At 43.3% G+C, this 25,365-nt stretch overlaps 1 protein-coding gene across 1 annotated transcript in view; it reads left to right on the forward strand.

The window, feature by feature from the left end:
* The window catches only part of LOC126354274 (disintegrin and metalloproteinase domain-containing protein 22-like), a 901,625-nt gene that overhangs the window by 567,473 nt on the left and 308,787 nt on the right, over nt 1-25,365 (forward strand). The gene's annotated exons all lie outside the window — the stretch shown is intronic.

The raw sequence follows: 25,365 nt of genomic DNA on the forward strand, positions 1-25,365 counted from the left end.
GTTATTTACTAGTTCCAGCATTTGTCTCATAGTCACGACAAAATCAGGGCTGTAGAAATCTCAAATCCTAGAGAGCTGGCTATTGCGACATTCCCAATTGTGAAAGTTTGAGAAATGATGCCAGTCCCTATATTTGCCTGATAAATAAGTACAATAACGGCAACTAAGGAGTCTTAAAGGTTCCGGTATTTGGTGTTAGAGAAAGAAGGTCAGATGAATGGATCGAATAACTAATAGAGAGGTACTGAAGTCAGTCAGGAAGAAAAGAAATTTGTAGTTCAACTTGTCTTAAGTAAAGGTTCACCTGATAGGATACATCTGATGTATCCAGAGACAGCTAATTTGGTAATTCCGAGGAGAGTGAGGAGTAAAAATTGTAGAGAGTGCCAAGGCTCGAATACCGCAAGCAGCGTCAAGTGGATGAGGGACGCAGTAGTTATGCAAAGACGAAGAGACCTGCACAGGGTAGACCAGTGTGGAGAGCTGCATCAACTCAATCTTCAAATTAAAGACCACAACAGTAGCAGAACCGAGAGAAACCTCCTAAGAACATTTATCGAAACCGAAGAAATGTAACCTTCCGCGGAACATTCATCTCCTCGACGCTTACTGCCACTGACAGATGAGATGGGCTGCGTGATATTAATGGAGCTGCGCCTTATTAAAATTAAACCTGAATCCCTCTGTATGAAGGTTCCTGACTCCTTTGTTTCGACAGCTGGTTAATTACACTGTCCCGGAAACTTGTGACATAAACGAACATACTTCTCTAGTGATATCTCAATTTGTGATTAAGGAGTCTAGCAAAATAAGAATGTTAGAAAACTTGTTTCAGTTTAAGCTATACTTATTATCTGGCGTTATGCATTTAGACCTCTAGGTTCATTACATCTGCTGGCGTCAGTAAATACCAGCAGATTATTAAGGTGCTAATCGTCTTAAGGGATAAAGCGATGCCACAACAATTTGAATAACATTGTGGGATAGGTTGCGGCCGTATACAACTGTATTTAAATCAACATCTACATAAATACTACGCAAGACACCGTACGGTGCGTGACGGGGGACACCCTGGACCACTACTAGTTACTTCGTTTCGTGTTCTACTCTCAAATAGAGCGAGGGAAAAACAACTTTCTATACGCTTCCGTATGAGCCCTAATTTCTTGTATCTTATTTCCGCGGTCGTTACGCTCATTGTATGTCGGCAGCAGTAGAATCTTTCGGAAGTCAGCTTCAACTGCTGGTTCTCTAAATTTTCTCAGTAGCTGTTCTCGAAAAGAACGCCGCCGTCCCTCCATAGATTCCCATTTGAGTTCCCGAAGCATCTCCGTAACAATTACGTGTCGTTATAATCTGCCGGTAACAAATCTAGCAGCCCACCTCTGTATTGATTCGATGTCTTCCTTCAGTCCGACCTGGCACGGGTTCCAAACATCGAGCAGTACTCAAGAATAGTTTCCACTAGCCTCTACGTTGCGCCCAGATATTCAAACGGCTTGGCTGTGTCAAGCAGGACTCTACTAATACTATAACCGGAAATTACAAGTCTGTTCTTCCTATTCATACGCATTAACTTATATTAAACGTGTCCATTTCCATTCTTATACACTGTCTATCATTTCCTTTGAGTCATATCACTATAGTCTCGGTTCTGTACAACTTGTGGGTAACGTTCCGCACCCTGTATTTTATTCCTGTTGGTTTCAGAGTTCCATTTATTACATTCTATTGCAACGTTTCTCTCACGCCGCGCCCCTAGCACTGCTAATTAGAAATAGAAGTTTCATCTGTGAGCAGTTACCTGCGACGATATGAGTTGTCTGTACCATTGGGGGTTTGAAATGCTGCTTTTAGGTCCGCCTTATAATCCACTAGTGCGACTATCCCAACCTATAATTTCACTTTCACAAGCTGCGACATGGTCGTGAATTGAACAGTGACCAGAATATAGAATAATTTTCCTTACTTCACGTTTATGGTCACAATTTTTTTTGTCATCAGACTACCGGTTTCGGTCTATAATGACCATCTTCAGATCTGTTTTATATAAACAAGTCCTAAGATTGTTTCGAACTGTAGTGTTGCTGACAAGATGTTTCTTGGTTATATATAGATAGTGCTGCTGACAAGATGTCTCTTGCTTTTATATGAGGGTGTGAATTTTAAGTTGACAAACCAGAATATCTCCAAAAACAAGTTTCAGACGAAAAAATGTGTAGAATCCAAAGTTGATTATTTTCGAGGGGGACATTTGCCGGTGCTAAAATTAGCCCGCCACCCCAGCCCCCAGGGAATGGAGCGGGAGGCAACATTAAAATTTCAAATGGGAACCCCCATTTTTTTATGCAGAATCAGATTCTACATAAAAAACTACGTACATTTTGTCTTAAACATTTGTTTTGATTCTTGGTAGTTGGCACTTGTGTTTACTTCCATAGACTGGCAGACACGAAAACGTTTCTGAACACTGGGTAAACATTCCAGTCGTTGGCCTTTGCAAACATAATTGCAGCGAATATCTTATTTATAATTTAAAAAAAAACATCGACTTTTGAGGTAATACTTCTATTAAATGTATAAGAAAGGCTCAGAATCTGTTAGAAAAGAAATAGTGGAAAAAAAGATTTTGGAAGAAGGTGAACGCGGACCTGACACATTTTGTTTCCACAGCTCACAGCCCTATCAATTGCGCTACAGTTTCGGTAGAGCTAACGGGTGGCCATATGTGATATACGCTGTCAAATTGCGCCGAAAAGATGCGCTTTTAATAGCTCACCATTGTGTCGTAGCGTTGAAACTGTATTCTTTCGTCGTAGGTAAGGTATAACACTGAAAATATCGATATCTAGTTTCCTGCCATTTTATTATATAAAATCGTAGATAAAATGAATCGTCTTCGAGAGATCGTCAATTTTTTGATGCTTTGAAACAGCTTATATTTGTACCACGTACTCCAGAAGAAATACGACGTTTAACTCCATGCAATATGGCAGCTGCTATATTCTGCTTGTGATGTAAAACGACGTCGCATCTCATTGGCCACGTCCCTCAACGCGAGGCAAAACTCAAACACACCGGATCCTTTATTTCACGCACCGCGGTGTAGTGGAAAGTGGGATTTCACGCTGTTACGTCACCAGCTCGTAGCGTTTTCACGTCTCGTAAGAGGATCACTTCAGCACCATAAGTAGTGCGCGTGTTATGTCCTGCTCGAGCTCTCTCCACCCTGCCTGGTGTCCGGCCCTTTTACGGTCGTGTGCGGCTAAATATTTACAAGTCCGGCCTGTCCGACTTTTGGTAGGAGTTTTAGTGAAGAAGTGGAGAACACACAACTAAGGGCCGTCCCAAGCTAATGACGTAAGCGTGAGGAATAACTAGAAGGAAGAATAAGGAGATACTAGTATAGCCTGTGGTCGAAATGCGACCAGTTGCGTCAGTGGGCCTGATCTGTGGTGGCAAATGTCATATATCTTAAAATGTATAACATTTTAGCTACAGAACTGGTCCGTGGCAAATGTTGCATTGTAGCTACGTGTATTCTTGAAATAATTATTTGATTTCTCTCTAATTGTTCGATCATTTGAAGGAAGTGTTTGATACATTGAGTTGAAAAATAAATTTTGTGTCAATGGTGGCAAATTAACTTTACCCTTATGACAACACAATGTGAATGGCGTTGTATCGCGTGAGGTCACCTCAGACGCGAAATGATTTGCATTACAATATCTGTACTGTAAATTTATCAAACCTCAATTACAGTTATCAAAATTGTTTGTAATTATGTTCAGGGTACATTTAAATGTATCTTTCAGAACGACAATAGAATTATCGTTATCAGTATCTGCAGTATGCCTATTACTTTCTCTACGCAAAAATCGTGTCCCTCTAGTTCTTCGTCTTTCAGTCCGGCCCGTTAATTTTCTTCTTCGAGACATAGCCTAAAACAAATATAGTTTCCTTAGAATACGAGATGCTGTAGATATTCAAAATGAAGATACTGAAAATTAGGAACACACTAAATTTTGTGGTGACGGCGGCAAACAAACACAATGTTCCGTTTACTCTTAGACCAAAGTAAGTGAAGAAATGAACCCTAATAAACAACATTTGTTTTCCCCGACGGCTTCTTTACTACGTTTCATTTTCCACTGTTGTCAACATAAGTGACGTAGCAGTTGCGGCATTGTAGCTGTCCGATATGAGTGTGTTACTGCAAATGAATTATCTGCAACATTTACACATGAATGTCCCTAGAATACGACTTCACGAAACTTCGTTACTTTCGTGTATATAGCCTTGGCACCTCGTCGTTACGCGTGGTAAAAGTAGGTAGCAATTTCAGAGACGAAGTAAAACTTTTCACATTGTTGTTTACGTCTCCTAATGGCTGTGTATACAAATGATTTTTTTCTTTTTCGCACATCTATTGCAAAGTTCCCTTGGAATTCTGTAAGTTTCATTAGCCTCCTTCTATAATTCATTTTAAAAATCGGTACTTCAAATTTTGGATGCTCACGTATTAATATTTTGATCGTTAAAAAATGGATGCATTATCATTATAAATGTCCACAGTGCTATTACTTTCCCTACATAAAAATTGTGTCTGTCTAGCTCTGCGTCTTTCACTCTGACACGTTAGCATTCTCCTTCTAGGCATACCCTAAAACAAATATAGTTTCCGCATGATTAGGGAAATCGAAAGTCGAAGTTATTGAAAATGAACGGATTAAAAATTAGAAACTAATTTCAAATTTCTGGTAATGGTAGCAAATTACCACAGGGTTACTCTTACCTAAAAGTGAGACAAATCACGACGTCAATATACAAGATTATTTACAGACTTCGTTACTACGATAGGTTGATTTTCACTGCAGAAAACGTCATCGACCCAACAGTCGTCGCATTGTAGCTGCACGGTATGCACGTTATATTGCAAGTGAACCATGTAAACATGAAAGCTCCTAGAATACGATTTCACGAAATATTGTTACTTTCGTGTGTCATTTATACGATAGCACTTGATCGGTGAGCAGGGCAGAGGTTGGTAGCTCTTCAATTGTCGATATTCAGATATTGGAGATTTTAATGCGTGATAGAGAATGAAACATCAGTGTTACGGATGTGAAAGCTCCTACTTCCTTTTACCACTCTTAATGGCTACACACACACACACACACACACACACACACACACACACACACATTATTTTTTCTTTGTGCACATATATGGCAAAGTACCTTCCGAATTATGTAAGGATCATTGGCCTCCTTGCACAATTAATATTAAGAATCGGCACTTCAGTTTTCGTTCTCACGTATTAATGCTATGATGCCATAAGGACATCTAGATATACCAACTATTGGAACTGAAAACAGGCTATAATGCCAATATCGAAAGAATATTATCTTTCATAAATGTCCACTAGACAAAGGAACGTGAACGGTCACAATCACAAAGATGATGATATGTAAGTCAAGAGTTCCACGAAACGATTTCTAAGGAAAATAACCTTCTTGATAAAGTGAGTTCAAAAGAGAAATATGAATACTTAACATTAGTTTATTTCGATGTAACATTATCTCTAGAAGAAGACTGAGCAATTTAGAACACTGAGCATTTAATTGCTATAATAATTGCCAAATTCTAACGCTGTACACTGATTGTTTTTTAGTTTAAGCACATTTAATGTTGCCTCAAAAACTAACCACTATTAATAAACGATTGACCGTACCCAACTATTTCGTATTAAAATAGATAGTTCGGCTTTTAGGTTAAAATGTCCAGTTAAATGTAACTCTGAGTCCTTCAGAATAGCCTCCCGCTACGATTCTTTAGTTCTGCTCGAGAAAATCTAAAGGTAATGCAACGGGCCCCATTTTAACGAGGTACGTCACAATATTTTAAATTATAGTGTGAAACCGGACGTGCTGTAAACTCTCATGAGTAAATGAAAGTTTTTCCATATTATGGTGATATTGTGTTTTCTGTGTTTGATCTGAATTCCAGTAAATCTCGAGTGGCCCCCCGCTGCGCTGGACGCCTGACGTTCATAGGCACTCACCCACGAGAAAAGGGCAATCTCGTGTGCAAAAAAAAAGAAAAAATGGGTCCTCGACCGCATACAGCAGATAAGCTAACCGCCCTGTACGATACATCCGATCGCTACATTCTGGGTAACGACGATGGCTTCGGCGCCGCTTGTTCCGCAGGGAAAACTCGCCGCAGAGCGGTTGTCGTAAAAACAACTCACCCCGATCCGTGGCCGATACCTACGCCGAGAGATAACTTAATCACACCCAACGGTCGCTCGCAGCAGTGGCCCGCACCAGGAAAACAAATGCAATGACACGACACTACACAATGAGACGGCGTATCAGCCATCTAGCAATTTTTGTGGGAGCTTTGCGAGGCCTTCCTACACTGAATGCGCCCCCGAAGCACAGTAATATTGATGAGAAGGCCACGCATATACCTGAGGAGCTCGGAGGGCTTTGGCCTCTTTACACCAGTACAAAACAGCCCTCGGTATGAACATCGGCCAATCGGTATCTGCCGAGACAGGGTGAACATTTTGCCCAAAACTAACTCAGCTATGTCATGTAGTCCCAGAACCATGCTACCAACCGAATCTGCTCTCGGGAGACAGCTGTTCATTATCATCATCTTTATAAATCGAACCCTTCCACATGATGCGAGGCTCAAACTTGTACTTCCATCTTCTCTTTGACCTGTCTACAATGCAGAAACTTCAAGTTATATACCTGTTGAGCGACTTTATCAGAAGTTCCGTCCCACAAAACCAGTAATCCCAACACTCAAAAATGGTTCAAATGGCTCTGAGCACTATGGGACTTAACATCTGAGGTCATCAGTCCCCTAGAACTTAGAACTACTTAAACCTAACTAACCTAAGGACATCACACACATCCATGCCCGAGGCAGGATTCGAACCTGCGATCGTAGTAGTCGCGCGGTTCCAGACTGAAGCGCCTAGAACCGCTCGGCCACACTGGCCGGCCCCAACACTCACCGAGCGGTTCTAGGCGCTTCAGTCTGGAACCGCACGACCGCTACGGTCGCAGGTTCGAATCCTGCCTCGGGCATGGATGTGTGTGATGTCCTTAGGTTAGTTAGGTTTAATTAGTTCTAAGTTCTAGGCGACCGATGACCTCAGAAGTTAAGTCGCATAGTGCTCAGAGCCATTTGAACATTTTTAAGTCCCATAGTGCGCAGAGCCATTTTGAACCCAACACAGATTCCTTAAGAAATCTAGTTCCCATGTGCAAAACAGTTTCAAACGTCTAATTACAAATGATTTAATGTCTTACATATTTAACGTTAAATAAGTAAAATCTGTATAGTTGAAGATGCAAACGTCTAATTACGTTGGTTTTGTTAGCTTCGGATTATAGAGTAATGAAAAAGTCAGAACTAGTGTAGTCTGGGGTATTTGCCCTCCGCTTCCAGAAAAGCCAGCTGCTCACGTATCTCAATTTTTATAATGTCATACCACCTGAAAACGGCATACAGTGATACTCGTATAATTTTCCAGTAACATTCAGTGGTATATGTGGATATTGTCTGCAAAATGTTTGCAGATAGTAGTAACTCCGTCCGAACAAGCCTCGGAAGAACCATCGATACCGACCGATCGCGTGTCATCCTTGGTCGATAGGCGTTACTGGATGCGAATATGGAGCGGCACTCGGAAGGGTCACCCATGCAAGTTCTAGCCAAGCGCGACAGTGATTAACTTCCGTGATCTGACGGAACCGCTGTTACCACTAGGGGAAGGCCATTAGCTGCAGTTAGTACTTAAGAAGTAACACATTCTACATCTACATATATACTCCGCTAGAACCAAGCGGTGTGTGGCAGAGGACACAATTCGCGCCAAAGTCATATTTCCTTCCCTCTGTTCCACTCGCGGATCGCGACAGGGAAAAACGACTGTCTGAACGCCTCAGTACGAGCTTTGATTTCCCTTATCTTTGAATGGTGATCATTGCGCGATTTGAAAGTTGGTGGTAATAATATATGCTCTACATGCTCGGCGAAGATGGGATTTCGGAATGTAGTGGGCAGCCCCTTCCGTTTAGCGCGTCGTCTACCTACAAGTATGTCCCACTTCAAACATTCTATGAGATTTGTAATGCTCTCGCGATGGCTGAATCTACCAGTCACGAATCTTGCCGCTCTTCTTTGGACCTTCTCAATCTCTTGAATCAGACCCAACTGGTAAGGGTCTCATACAGACGAAAAAGACTGTAAGACTGGACGAACTAACGTATTGTAAGCAATCTCCTTTGTTGAAGGACTGCATCGCTTCAAGATTCTACCAATAAATCGCAGTCTAGAGTTCGCCTTGCCCGTTACTTGCGTAATCTGATAATTTCATTTGAGATCATTTCGAATAGTCACACCCGATACCTGACGGATGTTACCGCTTCCAAAGATTGGGCATTTTGTACTCTTACATTAATGGGGATTTGCGGCTTAAAACATCATGTCTAATACTGAAGTTTTATGGCACTGTAGTAAGCAATAAATAGGCCTGAGCAGTGTTAGGCAATGTTAATGCCAAAATGATGGCAGCACAGATTACAATAATTTGTTTACTGAAATCCTAGGAACACTTAACTTCAGTAACAGGATGGTGGATGGAAACAGTACGATGTTCAGTTTTCCTGATCTTTCTTTAACTTTGATCTAGTCCTGAATCCAGAGGACGATTAATACGATCACGTCCAGTTTGGGTCTTTTCTTGACGGAGCTGTACGCATGATCCTGGTGTTGTTTTAAGGCACTGTTGATACTGTATTGAGTGGAGTCACGCGTAGGTTTGTGCCCGAGTTTGCGGATGGATGTCCACTTAGAAGCTACCCGTGTGACTTAAGGCGGAAGCAAAAAATAGTTCCTTACCTCATGCGCCCTCTGTTGGAGGCTAGCCTAAACTCAGTTGCACCTAAGCACTAGGCAACCCGCCACCTTTCTATGTACGACTGTGTTCCATAACTTCTTGTTAACACATCACTTAAAAAAATGTTTTCAACCGAGTCTTGAGTATTGTTCAGCATTGTTGGCCCTAATCTTACCAGATGAAGTAAATACACACGTAAATAAAACAAAATCGGAAATGACTAATCACAAACGCACCTGCACACATTCGTATTATTTCTGTATGAATAGAATAACTTTATGGATCACTGAGGGTAATGAATTTCCAACTGTAAATATGCAACACTTTTAAACATTACACGCAGAAACACGCGGAATCGTCTCTTATACCCATGAGGGTTTCCGTACGACTGATCGATCTCCCGAGTTACAAGCATATCCAGAATCTGTTTAAGCATTCAGACTTTTCGGTCACTTAGCTTCAAATGCCGTATACGGGCATCTTCTTTGGTCGTCCACTTCCCTCGCTGGTAGTACTGTTCTGGAAACTTCTGCGTCACGCCGGGGCCTCTCGTAATATTGCTAATGGTGCTGTTGGAATACCCGAATCTAACAGTAAGTCAAAGATAAGTCTCTAATCCCTAAAAGTGCCTAGTAGACACGGACCACAATACTCAGAATTAATTGTGTATCTCCCCTACGGCACACGTAACGGAGACCAAAAAGCTCCAACGCAAAGGGAGCTCATCGAACTTACTGGGCTAAGGAAATGCCACTCTGAACGCCGTTTCTTGCGTAGCTTAGACCCATGATCCATGACAGACTAGGCGGTCTATCGGGTGAAATTCATTAAGAAATAAATTAACTATCGCAATTGAAATATGAATCAGATAACATTTCCAAAACCCTTGTCCCAGTACGGCTAGATAGGCTCCCGAAATATTTTGCCCAGGTCTTATTTTTCAAAGTCACCTTCAAAGTAGTCCCCTTTGAAGTGAATGTATTCCACGGTTTCTGTCACTTTTGAAGTGCATCCTGGAAGCCCTTCACTGTAAAGGAGTTAGTACCTTGTGCGATTTCATTTGAATCTTCTCCACTGTGTCAGATCTTCATCCCTTCAGCTTCGTTTTCATCTTGGGGAAAGAAGTTACACCGACGTAAGTCAGTTCAGTATGGCGGTTGGAAAACAACCCCCATCTTGCTTTTATGAAAAGTTTCTGAGTAATTAAGACCGCATGCGGTCGTGAATTGTCATAGTGAAGTACCCAGGTGTTCGCACGGAACTTCTGTGAACGTTTATTTCCTCATACGTCCTACAACGTAAAGACAGACTGAAAAATTACGTCACTACCAGGAAAACAGAACAAGGAATTAATTTTCCTCTCGATTTGTAGAGTATTTTTTGCCCGAGGTGATAAAGACTCTACATTTCGTAGAGTTTTGCTTAGTTTTACCGTCATAGTTAAAATCCGACTTTCTTCACCAGTACCGACCCTTGAAAGGATGTTTTAAGAGCAGTTATTCAAGATCGTTGCAGACTTAAACGCGATTTTACTTCTGATTGTCTTGAAGTAGACATGACACATATTTCGCCATAATGCATGTTTAATTCTTCCGACAAATTCGTGCACATATATCATAGCTTACTCCCAAAGTGCTGCAGTTATCTTGGATGGTCTGTCTACGGTCTACTTTCCGATTGTTTTCTGGTGTGATGTCAGTTGATGCATAATCGGAAGGTTTTCATCATCAGTCGATATGAAACGTTTGAACCAGTCGTAAGTGAGTCAGACTTAATGTATTGCCTCCAGGTGTTGCGCATCTACAGCGGTTTTCCCAATTTAAAAAAAATGTTACAGGCATAGTAGCCTTACGAATTCAGCCATCGCAAAACCGCAAACTCACTGAAATACGAAATTGCAAATACGCTCACCAACAACCAATAGTACGCCTGAGCTCGGAGCAACTTGCCACACGAATTCAAGACGGATAGATCAGGAGACACCTAGCGATATTTCAGTGGACTCTTAACCACTCACCCGCAAAATTCAACTTTCGGAACATTTGAACTCTCCCTCATATGTTGCAACATAACCAGTTTCATAAATTTGCATAAAGAAACATGTTTTGTATAGAGACCTGTCACAGCTGTTGTACCACAGCATTCGATACTAGCTCCATTACTATTAAATTTATTAGTAAATTACCTCTCACTTTTATCGACAAATCAAAATTAATTCTGAATCTTGAAAGAGGAAATGTATTCAATTAGAGACGTTTCGCCGGCCGTTGTGGCCGAGCGGTTCTAGGCGCTTCAGTCCGGAACCGCGGTGCTGCTAGGGTCACAGGTTCGAATCCTGCCTCGGGCATGGATGTGTGTGATGTCCTTAGGTTAGTTAGGTTAAAGTAGTTCTAAATCTAGGGGACTGATGACCTAAGATGTTCAGTCCCATAGTGCTTAGAGCCATTTGAACCATTTTGAAAATAGACATTTCACAAAGTGGTAAATCACTGACGTCGTTTACTGAACATGACAATAGCTATACAACGAAACCTGTTAATAGCACCGTCATTCCCAATAAGACTGCGTGAGAAAGATAATTAATCTTTCATAGATTTTGCACATGGCCGCAACACTCGCGAGGATGTTTACCACTGAACATGTTCAAGACGTTTCAGTTGCTGCGTAGAGATACTACGTGTTTCTGATTTCGTAGCAGCATGTCAGGGCGACGGGGTGTCTCTAAATGAAAAAGTAATAATGCCGATCGTACAAAAAATGGTTCAAATAGCTCTGAGCACTATGGGACTTAACAGCTGCGGACATCAGTCCCCTGGAACTTAGAACTACTTAAACCTAACCAACCTAAGGACATCACACACATCCATACCCGAGGCAGGATTCGAACCTGCGACCGTAGCAGTCAAATGGTTCAAATGGCTCTGAGCACTATGGGACTCAACTGCTGTGGTCATTAGTCCCCTAGAACTTAGAACTACTTAAACCTAACTAACCTAAGGACATCACACACATCCATGCCCGAGGCAGGATTCGAACCTGCGACCGTAGCAGTCGCGCGGTTCCGGACTGAGCGCCTAGAACCGCGAGACCCCCGCGGCCGGCGCCGATAGTACAGTGTGATTCTCCGAGAAACCAACGAGAGCTGACTAACGTAGGACTGCAGTGATTTTTTAGATAGCCTTTTGCATACAACCATTGTCATACGAATAATTTTTGACTTAATTACGGAAAAACATAGATGGTTCTCAATATTTTGAGGAAAAACAGTCCACATTGCTATACAACTTTTTTTTGTGACAGGTACTAGTCGGTACTAAACAACGGCCCCGTGCATTGGCTTCGGTCGTCCCTTAGCGCCGTGGTCTGAGGATGATCTCAGGACCCAAAACCGATAACCAGAAATAAAAATAAAAATTACTACCGTCTAGACTGATTTTTTATATAAGAAAAAGCTTTGTTACACTGGCGACTGCGTCCGCTTCAGCAGATGGCAAATATCTCGTTGTGTAGAAGGTGCTGCTCTGTCGGTGTGATAAGAATACACATCTTACCATGCCTTCGTCAGTACTCACAGTGACAGGACTTATTCAAATGACAGATGTTTCCGAGGAGGCGCAATAAAATACGTACACGTGGAGTAAGTCATCGGCTTTATTCTGTTACACTCACCAGGTGTTCATATTTTTGTCTGTGGCTTTTCTCCTGAAACAAATTAAAAATAGTTGAACTGGAAATGGTGGAGACATGCCAGGTCAATCCGAACGGCTAAGGAAGTCCTGTATATTTGCCTGACACAGATCCAAAATGGCCACTGCTACCAAATACGAATTAGCGTGCCACAGACACTCTATAAATAATTTGCTCCATCTGGTTTTGCCTCCTCCAGAAGCATGCTACGGTCTGCGTCTGGGAGATTTCTATGGGTACCAGGACTCCAGACGCGTAGCTGCAAATAAACGAGGAATTTTTCGAGGAAAAATTGTGGAAGAAAGCGAAACATACGTTTATAGCGCGTTTTATAATTTTGACTGGAATACGCTCTTTGAAACTCGGGAGGTAGTAGCGATAAATACAGGAAGTGAAAGGTTATCTGCAATTTGTTCAGAAACCAGACTGCTGTTGTAAGAGTCGAAGAATATGAAAGGAAAGTAGTGGTTCAGAATGGAGTGAGACAGGGTTAATCAATACTAGAAATAAAAGTAACTTTCACGAAGATTTGAAGTCACTCACTTTGGTTCAGAAAGGAGTCCATCAGTCAGCAATACACATTTCTAATAACATGCCAGCAATCAAAAAGGATCATAAATTCAGGAATATATATATATATATACTCCTGGAAATTGAAATAAGAACACCGTGAATTCATTGTCCCAGGAAGGGGAAACTTTATTGACACATTCCTGGGGTCAGATACATCACATGATCACACTGACACAACCACAGGCACATAGACACAGGCAACAGAGCATGCACAATGTCGGCACTAGTACAGTGTATATCCACCTTTCGCAGCAATGCAGGCTGCTATTCTCCCATGGAGACGATCGTAGAGATGCTGGATGTAGTCCTGTGGAACGACTTGCCATGCCATTTCCACCTGGCGCCCTCAGTTGGACCAGCGTTCGTGCTGGACGTGCAGACCGCGTGAGACGACGCTTCATCCAGTCCAAAACATGCTCAATGGGGGACAGATCCGGAGATCTTGCTGGCCAAGGTAGATGACTTACACCTTCTAGAGCACGTTGGGTGGCACGGGATACATGCGGACGTGCATTGTCCTGTTGGAACAGCAAGTTCCCTTGCCGGTCTAGGAATGGTAGAACTATGGGTTCGATGACGGTTTGGATGTACCGTGCACTATTCAGTGTCCCCTCGACGATCACCAGAGGTGTACGGCCAGTGTAGGAGATCGCTCCCCACACCATGATGCCGGGTGTTAGCCCTGTGTGCCTCGGTCGTATGCAGTCCTGATTGTGGCGCTCACCTGCACGGCGCCAAACACGCATACGACCATCATTGGCACCAAGGCAGAAGCGACTCTCATCGCTGAAGACGACACGTCTCCATTCGTCCCTCCATTCACGCCTGTCGCGACACCACTGGAGGCGGGCTGCACGATGTTGGGGCGTGAGCGGAAGACGGCCTAACGGTGTGCGGGACCGTAGCCCAGCTTCATGGAGACGGTTGCGAATGGTCCTCGCCGATACCCCAGGAGCAACAGTGTCCCTAATTTGCTGGGAAGTGGCGGTGCGGTCGCCTACGGCACTGCGTAGGATCCTACGGTCTTGGCGTGCATCCTTGCGTCGCTGCGGTCCGGTCCCAGGTCGACGGGCACGTGCACCTTCCGCCGACCACTGGCGACAACATCGATGTACTGTGGAGACCTCACGCCCCACGTGTTGAGCAATTCGGCGGTACGTCCACCCGGCCTCCCGCATGCCCACTATACGCCCTCGCTCAAAGTCCGTCAACTGCACATACGGTTCACGTCCACGCTGTCGCGGCATGCTACCAGTATTAAAGACTGCGATGGAGCTCCGTATGCCACGGCAAACTGGCTGACACTGACGGCGGCGGTGCACAACTGCTGCGCAGCTAGCGCCATTCGACGGCCAACACCGCGGTTCCTGGTGTGTCCGCTGTGCCGTGCTTGTGATCATTGTTTGTACAGCCCTCTCGCAGTGACCGGAGCAAGTATGGTGGGTCTGACACACCGGTGTCAATGTGTTCTTTTTTCCATTTCCAGGAATATATATGTATATATGCGTGACGGGCAGCATCAAACCAGTCAGAAGTGTAATTAATCAAAAAAAGTAAATTATTTTGTATATACCAAATAATTTACACGCTTTTCAATAACATTTCAGGACTTTTTTTGAGTCATCAGACTTCTGAATGGTTTGATACGGCCCGCCAAGAATTCATCTTCTGTGCCAAACTCTTCCTCTCAGTGTACAATTTGCAACCTACGTCTCAATCATTTTCTGGGTGTACTCCAATCAATGTTTTCCTCTTCTTCTAATTCTCTCTCTAGTTCTACGGAAGTTATTCCCAGATTTCGTAACAGATGTAGCACCAAATGTCAAATACTTCGAAACTCTCTTCTGTTCCGGTTTTCGAACCATCCATGTTTTACTACCATTCAGCGCTGTGCTTCAAACGTATACTTTCAGAAATTGATACTAGTAGATTTCTCTTGGCCAGGAATGCTCTTTTTCCCAGTGCTAATCTGCTTTAGATGTCTTCCTCGCTCCGTCCGTCATGGGTTATTTTGCTGCCTACGTAGTAGAATTCCTTAACTCGGTCTATTTCGTGATCCCCAATTCTGATGCTAAGTTTCTCGCAGTTCACATTTGTGTTACTTTTCATTAATTTCGACTTCGTTCGATTTACTCTCAATCCATATGCTGTACTCTGTTCTACATCTACATCTACATTTGTACTCCGCAAGTGTGTGTGGCGGAGGGCACTTTACGTGCCACTGTCATTACCTCCCTTTTCTGTTCCAGTCGCGTACGGTTCGCGGGAAGAACGACTGTCGGAAAGCCTCCATGTGCGCTCGTATATATCTAATTTTACATTCGTGATCTCCTGGGGAGGTATAAATAGAGGGAAGCAATATATTCGATACCTCATCCAGAAACGCATCCTCTCGAAACCTGGCGAGCATGCTACACCGCGATGCAGAGCGCCTCTCTTGCAGAGTCTGCCCCTTGAGTTTGCTAAACATCTCCGTAACGTTATCACGGTTACCAAATAACCCTGTGACGAAACGCGCCGCTCTTCTTTGGATTTTCTCTATCTCCTCCGTCAACCGGATCTGGTACTGATCCTACACTGATGAGCAATACTCATGTATATGTCGAACGAGTGTTTTGTAAGCCATTTCCTTTGTTGATGGACTACATTTTCTAAGGACTCTCCCAATGAATCTCAACCTGGTACCCGCCTTACCAACAATTAATTTTATATGATAATTCCACTTCAAATCGTTCCGCACGCATGCTCCAAGATATTTTTCAGATGTAACTGCTACCAGTGTTTGTTCCGCTAATATATAATACATACCTTCAGGGCTTATACATGTCCTAACGTATTAAGATGACGAATTTTGAACCTCCCACCTTATATGTGTCGGTACTGTCACCTGCTAGTCTAGTGTGTTGCAACGAAATCGGTGTTCGGACTGAAGACGACGACAACAGGACAGTAACTCGGTAGAAAGCGACAGCCTACAGAAGTGGTCTTCGCGGAAACGAAGGCGCGGGGAGCGGAGCTGCGGAGGAGCTGATTGAGCCGTCGGCGGCCAGGGGTAGACTTTAATATTCGCACCCGGAGTGCCAAATATTAGCAGAGGCTGGGCTGTTTGCCGGCGCCGCTTCGATAATTCAGTCGCCCGCGCGCGCAAACTGGGGCCGCGCCTCTGCCAGCCTCCACCGCCGCCTCCGCTTCCTCCACCCCCACCTCCTCCTCCGCCGCCTGCGCCTTTTGTGATCCGCCGACGTTCCCGAGGCGCCGCGACGCGCCGCGACGCTCTGACGGCAGGCTGGTGCTGCTCTCAGCCTCCCAGAGGAGCGACGCCGGCGCGTGCGAGCGTGAGCTGTGGGCATCAGCTCAGCTTATTGTCTCACTGTCACAGGGGAAAAGCCTTACAGTCGCTGCCGCACTGGCGTGTCGGGTGTCTAGCCGGATTTATTGCTAGATAGACGATTTCTCGACAAGCAGAACACAGTATCTCCATCTGGGTGTATGGTGAGCGTCTCGATCTAGATGGTGCACGATTCTCGTATTCAAAACTACAGGGAGTCCCACATAAAACCGGTATGCATCACGCCCGAGATTCGAGAAACCATGAATAAACTAAAAAGGAATACCACCATTGGCTTGGGTTCTGTTATCATTATTCTGTATACAAACATTTAGAACAGCACCAACGAAAACAGATGAACCAGATAGAACATTTTGTACACCACGTGCCTTTGCAGAAATATTAATGTTATCCACAGATTTATAGACGGTAGACGTCTTCTTCTCACTCTAATGTGAGAATAATAAAACCCCACTACCACTACCTCAGGGATGGGGATGGGGGGAAGTAACGAAAGGTTTACTATCGCCTTAAATCGTGCCACAAACATTAAGGCAATTCAAGGTTCAAAATGGTTCAAATGGCCCTGAGCACTATGGGACTTAATATCGGAGGTCATCAGTCCTCTAGAACATAGAACTACTTAAACCTAACTAACCTAAGGACATCACACACATCTATGCCTGAGGCAGGATTCGAACCTGTGACCGCAGCTGTCACGCGGTTCCGGACTGAGGCGCCTCGAATCGCTCTGCCACTCCGGCCGGTTAAACGTATAACACAGTAACACAAGTGTCACGGTTAGAAATTGTATAATAGTACGATCAAGTCGTGACGCAGCGTAACTCACAACGCTTATATTACCCGAAATGCACTGACGTGACAAAAGTCACTGGATATCTCATAGTATAGTATCGGACCTCCTTTTGTTCGGCGTCGCATAGCATGGAATGCAAAAATATTAAGCCATGCTGCGTCTATAGCCGTCCATAATTGCGAAAGTGTTGCCGGTGCAAGATTTTGTGCACAAACTGACTTCCCGACATTGTCCCATAAATGTTCGATGGGATTCATGTCGATCTGGGTGGCCAGATAATTCACTCTAGTTGTCCACAGTGTTCGTCAAATCAGTCACAAACAATAGAGCTTTTCTGCATCTGGTAATTGTGAGTAGAATGAGTCAGAGACATGTAGACATCTGGCGTCGTTTGAGTTGTAATAGAAAAATATGGGCGGATAATGCGCATGGCCAACAACGCACACCAAACACCTGTCTTCTCTGAGTGGTTCTTTATGCAGAATATGTGGGTTGTCCTGCGACCAGTATCTGCAATCCTGAGAATTTGCATAAACCGACAAATGAAATCAGGCCTAATCTGACATGAAGCAAACGAAGGAGCCCAAGTAACCGGTAGCAATTGATGTTAACAGCCAGCCACAAGAATGAACTCCTTTCTTCCTGATCCTCAAGTTTCAATTGTCGTTCCACACTCACTCCATAAGTTTTTAAATACCATATATTTTAGCACATGACAACACGATGTACGCTATATACCATCTTCCTGTGATAACCTCCTGTCGACTTGCCGGGACTTCACGTCATGTCCATAGGAATTCTGTCTATGTTTTTAGGGATGCCCACTGTCGGTCGCCTATTCCTCTGTGCATTCCTAAGGAATCCTACAATCTTCCATTTCTTGTACAGATCTCGAATAGTCCTGGTCGGATGGACTTTCCTATCAGGACACTGCGCTTGAAATATTTCTGTACATTCCTTCATGGAGCTGTCTTTATGTGACACTCCACAATATCAGTTCGATGTTCTAATGCAAACTGCCCCATTTCCGTAACAATTCAACAATACGAGCTTCTCTCAACAACTGACACACAAACACACAGCTGCACTCAACTTTCCGGCAATATGCAGCGTAGCCATCTTTCGAGACAGTGTTGTCACTTCACAACTAATTCGACTACAGGTGATTAACCGGAACACGAGGCGTACCTGTTTTATGTGGGACATCCTGTAGCTTCAAGTCGTCAAGTCGTCCTCACGCGAGACGAGGCAGCTAACATTCACGTGGACTCGAGCAGGATATCCGACCCCACAACTGACATTTGTGAGAAGATTCCGCCGCAGCGAAAAACGCCTTTCTTTTAATGATGTCCAGCCCAAATCCTGTATAATTTCTTTGACACTCTCTCCTATATTTCGCGATAATACAAAACGTGCTGCTTTTTCTTGAACTTTTTCGATGTACTCTGTCAGTCCTATCTGGTAAGGATCCCACACCGCGCAGCAGTATTCTAAAAGAGGACGGACAAGCGTAGTGTAGGCAGTCTCCTTAGGAGATCTGTTACATTTTCTAAGTGTCCTGCCAATAAAAAGCAGTCTTTGGTTAGCCTTCGCCACAACATTTTCTGTGCGTTCCTTCCAATTTAAGTTGTTCGTAATTGTAATATCTAGGTATTTAGTTGAATTTACGGCCTTTATCGTGTAACCGAAGTTTAACGGTTTCCTTTTAGCACTCATGTGGATAACCTCACACTTTTCGTTATTTAGGGTCAAATGCCAATATTTTCGCACCATTCAGATATCTTTTCTAAATCGTTTTGCAATTTGTTTTGATCTTCTGATGACTTTATAAGTCGATAAAAGACAGCGTCATCTGCAAACAACCTAAGACGGCTGCTCACATTGTCTCCCAAATTGTTTATATAGCTAAGGAAAAGTGATTTGCCCTCTCAGCGCTCTCCAGCAGCAGTTTTCGGCATTATTTGGCTTTCAAACCATACGGTTTCCTTGCGAAAATCGATGCGCGTAAAACTGCTGTGTTAACTCTGTTAGCGACTGTCGAAGAAGTGTGGAGAAAATCGCAAAGAAGATTCTGGAGCCGTCGATGGTTCAACAGCGGACTCCTGCTAGAGGTACACTATATAATGCTGTACAACGACACATATACTAGCAAGAAGTTATTCGTTAACTCAATCGAATTTTCACCATATTTTCGTTTTCAATTAAATGTGGTTTAGGTATAGTGATTAATGTCAGTTTATGCATGCGTAATATCCACATTCTCGATGTTGCATTTATTACCAGTAGTCTGAAATAACAAGCTTCATCACACAGATTTCAAAATCGAGATTCGTTTCCTAATATCATTCCAATGGAAGACGATATTTTTTCGAAGCTGGTCATCATTGGAAAGGATATGTACCGACGAAATACAAACATCACCCAGTCCATAAACCCAGAGATAGATGGTCTGTTGATCGTGACCGGGCAAAATTTCTCACGAAATAAGCGTTAAACGAAAAAACTCCAAAGAACGAAATTCCTCTAGCTTGAAGGGAGAAACCAGATGGAGCTATGGTTGGCCCGCTAGATGGCGCTTTCATAGGTCAAAAGGATATCAACTGCGTTTTTTTAAATAGGAACCCCCACTTTTATTACATATTCGTGTAGTACTTAAAGGAATATGAATATTTTAGTTGGACCACTTTTTTCGCTTTATGATAGATGGCGCTGTAGTAGTCATTAACATATGGCACACAATTTTAGACGAACAGTTGGTAACAGTTAGGTTTTTTAAATTAAAATACAGGACGTAGGTACGTTTGAACATTTTATTTCGGTTGTTCCAATGTAATTCATGTACCTTTGTGACCTTATCATTTCTGAGAACGCATGCTGTTACAGCGTGATTACCTGTAAATACCACATTAATGCAATAAATACTCAAAATGATGTCCGTCAACCGCCGGCCGTGGTGGTCTACTGGTTCTAGGCGCTCAGTCCGGAACCGCGCGGCTGCTACGGTCTCAGGTTCGAATCCTGCCTCGGGCATGGATGTGTGTGGTGTCCTTAGGTTAGTTAGGTTTAAGTAGTTCTAAGTTCAAGGGGACTGATGACCACAGATGTTAAGTCCCATAGTTCTCAGAGCCATTTAAACCATTTTTTGTCCGTCAACCTCAATTCATTTGTCAATACGTGTAACAACATTCCTCTCAACAGCGAGTAGTTCGCCTTATGTAATGTTCGCACATGCACTGGCAATGCGCTGACGCATGTTGACAGTCGTTGTCGGTGGATCACGATAGCAAATATCCTTCAACTTCCCCCACAGAAAGAAATCCGGGGCGTCCGATCCGGTGAACATGCTGCGACGACCAATCCACCTCTCATGAAATGTGCTATTCAATACCGCTTCAACGCGCACGCGAATTGTGTGTCGGACATCCATCATCTTGGAAATACATCGCCATTCTCTCATGCAGTGAAACATCTTGTAGTAACATCGGTAGAACATTACGTAGGAAATCGGCATACATTGCACCATTTAGATTGCCATAGATAAAACTGGGGCCAATTATCCTTCCTCCCATAATGCCGCACCATACATTAACCCGCCAAGGTACCTGATGTTCCACTTGTCGCAGCCATCGTGGATTTTCCGTTGCCCAATAGTGCATATTATGCCGGTTTACGTTACCGCTGGTGGTGAATGACGCTTCGTCGCTAAATAGAACGCGTGCAAAAAATCTGTCATCGTCCCGTAGTTTCTCTTGTGCCCAGTGGCAGAACTGTACTCGACGTTCAAAGTCCTCGCTATGCAATTCCCGGTGCATATAAATATGGTACGGGTGCACTCGATGATGATGTAGCATTCTCGACACCGACGTCTTTGAGATTCCCGATTCCCGCGCAATTTGTCTGCTACTGATGTGCGGATGAGCCGCGGCAGCAGCTAAAATTCCTATTTGGGCACCACCATATGTTGCAAGTCGTGGTTGACGTTTCACATGTGGCTGAACACTTCCTGTTTCCTTAAATAACATAACTATCCGGCGAACGCTCCGGACACTTGAATGATGTCGTCCAGAACGCCGAGCAGCATATATAGCACACGCCCGTTGAGGATTTTGATCACAATGGCCATACATCAACACGATATCGACCTTCAACGGTCCATTTTAACACGGGTAATGTAACACGATGCAAATACCGTCCGCAATGGCGGAATGTTGCGTGATACCACGTACTTATACGGTTGCGACTATTACAGCGCCATCACAAAGCGAAAAAGTGGCCCAACTAAAACATTCATATTTCTATACGTACTACACGAATATGTAATAAAAAATGTGGGTTCCTAATTTAAAAAACGCAGTTGATATCCGTTTGACCTATGGCAGCGCCATCTAGCGGGCCAACCATAGCGCCACCTGGTTTCCCCCTTCAAGCTAGACGAGTTTCGTTCTTTGTAGTTCCTTCATTTGATGCTTATTTCGTGAGATATTTGGTCCGGTCACAATCAATGGACCAACCTGTATATGTACATTTACAAAAACTCCGAGTGTGTAACTTGTGTTTACTTTCAGACGTAGACTGCCGATCACGTTAAGATTTCTGGCCACTACGGAAACATTACTATCGTTGGTCTTTGCAACAAGAGTTCCAGCAAATACATTATTTTTAATAAATGACATCGAAATTCGAGATAAAAGTTCTAGGAAATGAATAAGAAAGACCCAGTATCTTTTAGCAAAGAAAAGTTTTTTAAAAATTGGGAAGAGGTGGACATGAACCACTGCTGGACCCCAATATATATGGTAAACAATGTCTAAAGACTGTACCTAGAAATGTAATTATTTGATATTTAATATGAAAATTGTAACAGAAGGATGCGCTTTTGATAGATCATCATTGTGCCGTTGCACTGCAACGATGTACTTTCGTAGCACATAAGTTATGACACTGAAAACATTAAATACAGGAAGTCTAACTACCGATATGTAGTTTCAAGTCATTTTACCATAACGAATCGTAGCTGAAACAATGCTTCTTAGAGAGACCCTCAATTTACAACTCCTTTGAAACAGCTTATATTCATACCATGTACTCTACGAGACATAACACCCAACAACGTTTAACGCCATGCAATATGGCGGCTGCTATGTTGTGACGTACAACGATGTCACATCTCATTGGCCGCGTTCCTCTCCACAAGGCGAAAATCTGACAGGTCAGATTCTTTATTTCACGCTTCGCATTGTAGTAGAAAGTGGAAGTCTCTGCTGTGACGTCACTAGCATCTCGTCAAAGTGCGCTTTCAAGACCTGTGAGAGGACGGCTTAAGCTGTCTTCTCACTGGGCGTGAAAATGTGCGTGACGTCACAGCGCTGAATTCCACTTTACACTGCACGGCAGAGCGTGAAAAGAATGATTTCGCATGACAGACTTTTGTCTCGTGGAGTAGAACGAGGCCAATGAGACGCGACATAGTTTTTACGCCAGAACAGAACATGGAAACCGCCATATTGTATGAAGTTACACTTCGTGTTTGCTGCGGTTTTTTTATTATGTAGTACACGCTATGAATATGAGCTGTTTCAGAGCATCGGCAAATTGAGGATCTCTCGAAAATACCTTGTTTTACCTATGATTTGAATAACAAAATGACAGGAAACTACATATCGGTTGTTAAAGGCTTCCTGTATTTGATGTTTTAGTGTAATAACTTCCGTGTTATGGAAGTATACCGTTTCAGCGCTATGGTAGAGAGATGATTTATCCAAATCACGTCATTTTGGAACAACTTGTCATAGTCAAATAACAAATAATGATCTTTCTAGATACAGTCTTTACACAGTGTATACCATAAGCGGAGCCCGGCTGCCATGTCAAAGCCGTAGTTTAGCTGATAGATTCATAAGCTGTCAAGAGAAATATAACACGTTCGCATTCAAGCCATTCTAAATTTTTTTTCACCATTTGTTTTCTAAAAGATTCTGTGTCTTTCTCTCGTAACCTAATCTGAACCCAATAATCTGGGATTGATATATGTATCAATGCCAGATTCTTTTTATTTTTGTAGTGTTTGCCATGTCGTGTGGATCTGGTCAACAGTAGACCTTCCGTGACGAAATCCAAGTAGATGGTCACAAGCAGAATTTTCAACTTAGAGACAAGCATACTAAAAAAGATAGGCGAATTCCTCTGAGGACATCATAATGAAGCCTTTCTTGTTTATTGGGCTTATAATACCATGTTCCATTCGTCAGCGAAGCGTTCATCTACCCAAACTTTAATTACAAACGTGTGTAAACGTTTCACACATTCCTTTCCTGCATTTTTAATTAGTTACAGAGGGTGATTCTAAAGGCACTATATATTTTGTACTTAAACAAATTTTATTAACCAGTATGTAATGGCATTGCAACTTATGTTACAATAGGACATAATTTCAGTACATTTCAGTGTGACCACCTTGCATGTCTCACCATACCCCCCAGCGCTCCACTGTAGACCGAAAATCCTGCCCAAGCATATCTGGTGTAATCTCAACAGCTGCGTCTCGAATCCGCTGTGTTAAGTGTTCAGTGCAGCAGATCTTCACCTGGTATACCTTAGACTTGATAAACCCCCATGCAAAAATTCTAAGGGTGTCAAGTCAGGAGAGAGGGGTGCCCACATCCGTGGAGAGGCACCACCAATCCACATACCGGGAAATGTTTGATTCAGATAATCCCGAACAACGAGGGCAAAATGGGGTGGAGCACCATCCTGTTGAAAAACAACAGTATGCATAATCCCATCAGATACCAACTGGGGCTCCAAAAACTGTTCCAACATAGGTATGTGGTTCCAGTAAGGGTTTGTTCTGCGAAGAAGCAGGGCCCGTACACTTTTGACCTCGTTATCTCTAACCACACATTCACTTTTGCTCCTGCAGAACACTTGGTTGTTCGTCAGCCCAGATCCTGCAGTTGTGTCTGTTCTTATGTCCACAGGTATGAAATGTAGCTCATCACTCAACAAGACATTTTGTATCAAATTATCATTTTCCACAGCTTGTCTGGCTGCGTAGTCCTGCGCTTCAAGCTTATGTACGACCTGGATATGGTACGCACGTTTGTGCAGCTTGTAACGAAGAACTCTCCATACAGTGGTTCGATGAATACCAAGCTCCCTACTAAGTCTCCTGGTAGATGCGGAAGAGCTACGTGCGATCGCATCCTGCCCACTTTGCCCGGTGTCCGGCGTTATGGCCGACCTCCATGGACGTTCTTCATCTGCAACCCTACCAGTACGCTGGAATTTATTGACTAGGGACATGATAGCAAGCCTAGTGGGACCTGTTTTCCGGAATAGACGGGCAAGGTCTGTCCGCACCAGTTCATACGTCATTCCACGAAGACGAGCAGAAACAACAGCGATTCATACTTATTTAGTTAGCATTCTGTCGTGGTACCTGCGAGAAACAACTACTCCGTTACTGTATCACTGAAATGTATAGTGACTTCAGAATCACCCTGTACTTGTATTAGCCATTCGTGGGGACTTATAATTCTTCCGCTTCTTGATGGCTGTCTCTACTTCCTCAGTAGTTGCTACCTTTTCCTCAGTTTCACATATTTACAGAGAATAAGATTCTTTGGCTCTTAGATGAACCCTCATCCATCAGTTCGTGATCGTGTTAAACCAGTCTTTTACTTTTCCTGGCAGATTAAAACTGTGTGCCGGACCGAGACTCGAACTCGGGACATTCGCCTTTCGCGGGCAAGTGCTCTACCAACTTAGCTACCCAAGCACGACTCACGCCCCGTCCTCACAGCATTACTTCTGCCAGTACCTCGTCTCCTACCTTCCAAACTTAACAGAGTCTTGGTCCGGCACACAGTTTTAATCTGCCAGGAAGTTCCATATCAGCGCACACTCCGCTGCAGAGTGAAAATCTCATTCCAGTCTTTTACATATTGCTTTATCACTATTTAAAACTGATCCGTCAGTATTGCTACATAAATTCGCCTTAGGCTGGAAATAGTTTGGGCGCTTATTTAACTTTTGGTT

This window comes from Schistocerca gregaria, chromosome 3 (genome assembly GCF_023897955.1).
Source record: "Schistocerca gregaria isolate iqSchGreg1 chromosome 3, iqSchGreg1.2, whole genome shotgun sequence".
Classification (NCBI taxonomy): Eukaryota; Metazoa; Arthropoda; class Insecta; order Orthoptera; family Acrididae; genus Schistocerca; species Schistocerca gregaria.